Source organism: Watersipora subatra, chromosome 2, assembly GCF_963576615.1.
Source record: "Watersipora subatra chromosome 2, tzWatSuba1.1, whole genome shotgun sequence".
NCBI lineage: Eukaryota > Metazoa > Bryozoa > Gymnolaemata > Cheilostomatida > Watersiporidae > Watersipora > Watersipora subatra.
Genome location: NC_088709.1, coordinates 30,120,878 through 30,125,801, shown reverse-complemented (window position 1 = coordinate 30,125,801; position 4,924 = coordinate 30,120,878). Strand labels below are relative to the sequence as shown.

At 34.2% G+C, this 4,924-nt stretch overlaps 1 non-coding gene across 1 annotated transcript; it reads right to left on the bottom strand.

Annotated features, from left to right (window-relative positions):
- Positions 1–4,303: 4,303 nt before the first annotated feature.
- Trnat-ugu (transfer RNA threonine (anticodon UGU)) lies at positions 4,304–4,376 on the bottom strand. The gene has a single exon. It is a non-coding gene; the product is annotated as a tRNA-Thr (tRNA).
- Positions 4,377–4,924: the final 548 nt, after the last annotated feature.

Here is a 4,924-nt window from a genome sequence, read left to right as displayed (position 1 = left end):
CACTAGATAATAAGTGTAAAACATTTTCATCAGGGAAACACAAAACTGACACCTTCTATTTATTTACTGCAAGACTTGCATGCACATTTCATATACTTTGAGTACTATTGAAGACTACATTATTTGCAAAGCTTCCATATACAGAAATATTTATATAAGCATGTAATTTATACAGACTGCTGGCTACATGCTTATAGCAAGTGTTTCACAAGCACATATACATGTACAGTGCTCAAGCAAGGCGTATGTAAGGCATATGCAAGGCGTATGTAAGGCATATGCAAGGTGTATGCAAGGCGTTTGCATAGCGTATGCAAGGCGTATGTAAGGTGTATGCAAGGTGTATGCATAGTGTATGCAAGGCGCATGCGAGGCGTATGTGAGGCGTAAGCCTATGCAAGGTGTATGCAAAGCGTATGCAAAGCGTTTGCAAAGTGTATGCAAGGCGTATGTAAGGTGTATGCAAGGTGTATGCATAGTGTATGCAAGGCGCATGCGAGGCGTATGTGAGGCGTAAGCCTATGCAAGGTGTATGCAAAGCGTATGCAAAGCGTTTGCAAAGTGTATGCAAGGCGTATGCAAGGTGTATGCAAGGTATATGCAAGGAGTATGCAAGATGTATGCAAGGCGTATACATGGCGTATGCAAGGCATATGCAATGTCTGCGTACTGCTTGCAGATGACGAGTGCATCGCATGTTGCTTACATTCTACCTTTAGGCACCTTTATTTCTAACAGCATATTTAAATGCCAAAGCAAAGATAAACTATATAGACCAATTCAAGGTAGAGCATGAGTATGCACATGAGATGAACGTCTTTGATAAGTTCAAGTTTAAAAAAACCATTTTCAATTTTTTAGATGTTTTAATACTACCTAAGCTATGATGTTGTTTGAAAAGTCAAGATAGAGAATTGCAGAAGGTTGAAAATTGTTTTAACTGAGCAGTAGCTGTAAAGTAGAAGAGTGTACTGATAGTCATGTGCTCTGTAAACTTTTAAAGAATGCAAATTTATCAATCATATTAAACTGACCAAGATGATATTCAAAATGCAAATCATTACTTTACAATTACTCTTATCAGTGTTGTTTTCATTCTATTGATGGTATTGCTAGGGTTATCACCTTTTTTATGATGTTGTTGTGGTTGTTGTCATTTAACTTTTATGGCATTGGTAGTGTTGATATGGTCTAATATGATTAGTATGCTCATCATTGGATACGTTATTTTCTTATATTAATGCTATTTATCTCATCACTTGACTTATTTCTATGCAAACAACAAAACTATATAGAAGAATGTTTTTGTGTACAAGTTATTAACGTGAAATAGTTTTATAAATATATCGATTGTTTATATTTTTAGAAACTCAGCCACTAACAAAATCATATACGTGTATTAGTACCTCTACCACTGACATGTATTAGGACCTTACCTTTTTGTAAAGTAACACTCCTTCATTACAATATTTTTATTGTTTTAATATTACTTTCTTATTCTAAATACACCAGAAACTGATGTTATTTAGCTGATTTATTCATATGAGGCACATTAAAGTTTTTATATTCTACTAACATTTACTTAAAAGCTTATACTAAGTGCAGATAACTTTACATGGAAATCTATAAATAAGCTGGTACCTTCATATCTTATCTGGAAGACATCTCCTTCATAGGTCCATTGTGTGCCAAACCTAACTATTAGCGAATTTTGTCCTTTCTCTGTTTGTGCTTCCCATAACAGAGATCCTGCTGAGAAATTTCCACATAGTTCAAAAGGATCTTTTCCAGAAACCTCCAGACGTAGATAATGAGCTATGGTACACTTTCCTTCATTTGCTTCATTAATTGAATAAACATCACCTGCTGTAATAGTTACAATTGACTCCTTGGTTAAATTCAATGTTAGACTGCAGTATCGGGAATCTTGTATTACGTCGGGATACCCATGTGTTTCGATAGTGTCTGATGACGCAGCAGTAATGATTCTAGTAGGACAGATGTTGACAGCGCCTGCAATATAAAGATACATATTAGCATGTGATTATGTGATTTTAGTAACAGGTTATAGTTCAGTGCTGACATGGCCTAATGATCTAGAACGCCTGACCTTTGCAAACCACAAGTTGGGGTTCAAAAGCTAAAAAATCAACATGTGGTTGGGGTAAAGTTCAATAAATTCAATTCCTAAACTGCTCCCTGCAACTGGGCATGTCTTTGTCATTAAGGTTTCTTTACCACTGGCTTTTGACATGTCCAGACAAAAACACAAGGACAGTTTTTCTGCACCAATGTTCTTATGAGATGCACACAGCTTTGGCGTGCAGTAAACTAGACAGACAGCTAAGTACACACATTCATACACACGTATTCATTCAAACACATTTATACGCACACATTCATACACACGCATTCATATACACACCACACACACGCACGCAGACACACACGCAGATACACACAGACACACACGCAGATACACACACACTATTATAGCACACACCATAAATATATTATTATATATATAGTGTGTGTTATATTATATATGTTCTACTATATATAATTATATACAGTGTATATAATATATTTTATATATAATATAATGTATATAATTATGTATTATATATCATGTATACACATATACATTTAAATATGTATTATTTAACACATATTTACATTCTTGTGAAAGAGAAAATAATTTTAAAATAAAGCTGTTACAGCTATCATTCAATTGTATGCAGTTGTACATTAAAAGTTTTTTAATGTGACACACTGCAGAGTTTTGCTCCCTCATTAACCATTGAAATTAAACAGCCAACCAGACAAAGTTACTTTGTACCTACCTAAGGAATATTTCAATAAAGAAATCAGAAGCCACCTCCAAACAAACGTAGTACAACTCATGTTGAATTCAGTGCAACTATTTGGTTAGTGATTTCTGAGTATAAAGTAAGACAACTTTAGCGTGTTTAGAGACTTTTTTATTACCCTTGAGCAGTAAGATGGCGTCAATGAGATAATCTTCTTACAATAATAACAATGAGGGTTCTCCACTTGAGACGGCAAATATGCCATACGTAATTTCAGAAGTGATTCGACGAATAACAAAGAGTGATTCCAATACAAATACAGCTACTAGCAAATTAAAAAGCGGTGAAGTCATGTATGATGGTATTTAGTTTTTAGCATTTCAGCTTGCAGATGAAATTTTACTGCTAACTAAACTCTTTCAGTTTTATAGCAGGTTTTAATTCAAAAAGTTGTTCTATACTAACTTTTGATCAACTTTGGTTTTAGGACTAATACACAAATATTAAATTTATTCTAAACTGCAATCTTATTCTGTTTATATCTTAAGGTTTCTTATTATAATACCTGTTTTCCAGCACTAAATGCGATGTTTTTGTTAGTTTATGAGCCTTCCATGTTTTTGAGTGCAATGTAGAGAAGGTCAGTGCAGATCAACAGGCCAGTGACCCATGCTGACTGGTCACCCACAAGGCAGCAATTAATCTGAGGCTGAGCATTAATTGGACTTAAAATTTATATCAAATACTATAGTTCTATTCTGATTATTTTAACTTTTGTTACATATAGATAATCATTAGCATATTTTTGTCTTTGACGGGCTGTATACACTTATTGTCAGTAGATATCCCTGTTGCGTAAAAGCAGATGGTGTGCTCTCTCAAGATCACTTAAAATATAGTAGGGCCTATTTGATTTTAGTGGCTAACAGTCGCCGTTTGTCTTTTTTTGTATCATAATTCTTGTATGGCATAATTTGAAAAGAATTCTGTTAGAAATGTTTGAAAACATGACAGATAGAAATGTGTGAGGATTTTTGTACAGCCGACCCCTGCTTCTTTTAACTTCACTTTCCTGGACTATCAGTCTGAACCAATGAGGAATGTCTATACTTTGTTCAAACTTGTGTGGTCACACTTCCCAAACCCAGAAGTTTCGGTTTGATTGCCATGTGTTTGAGGCTTAATTGCAAAAGATTACACATATAATGATCATCTGGAGATATAGCTGATGCTCTCAGTGATGAGTTTCACCATCGACAATGTTGAGAAGCCATAACCTACTGAGTGAGATTATTTCTTCAAATGTGAAGTGAAACTGCCAACAGGAATCGTTTGATAATTTAGAACTGCTAACACAACGTTTGATACATGGAAGAGCAATTTTGGCCTGGAATCAAATACGTCTCTTCAAATATTAGTCATGCTGCACACTGCGTACAAATGTGTAATGAATGGTGTATTACTTTGTATAGAAATGCCCAGCGCAAAAGTGAAACCATCAATGAGGATTGAACTCATGACCTCCTGTTTACAAGACAGGCGCTCTAGCCACTGAGCTATGATGGCTGCATGCTACCTTTTCATAATATTTTAAAATCGATTATTGTTTTTAAATTAGAATTTCCTAAAGAGAACTTGACAATAAAATTAAAGCTAACAATTAAATTTTTTTAGCCAAAGCCATTGCTCACGCATGATAACTTGCCCTGATTTGAAATTCTGATCTACATATCTTTTTACAGGACGATTAACTTTATTATCTTTGTGATAGAAAGAGCTAAAGAAAGCTTATCTTCTAATATGTGCTGTTCAATGAGAAAGACGAAACCCCTACAGAAGGGCATGGAAAACATCATTGAGCTTCTTTCTTTTATATTATGCCCAAAAAACTGAGAATCATGGATTTGTTGATGATTAGAATTTATAGTCCTTTAACGTAACTTTTTCCTCATCATAGTATTAACATGTATATGTGATTTATTGTTTAACATGATATATTGAGTATTATCTAGACTTGCCCATAATCAGTAAGATTATGCTAATCATGATAATGTTGCAATGCAGTGTTAAAAGTATTAAATTTTTTTTTTATTTAATCCAACTATTTTTTCATT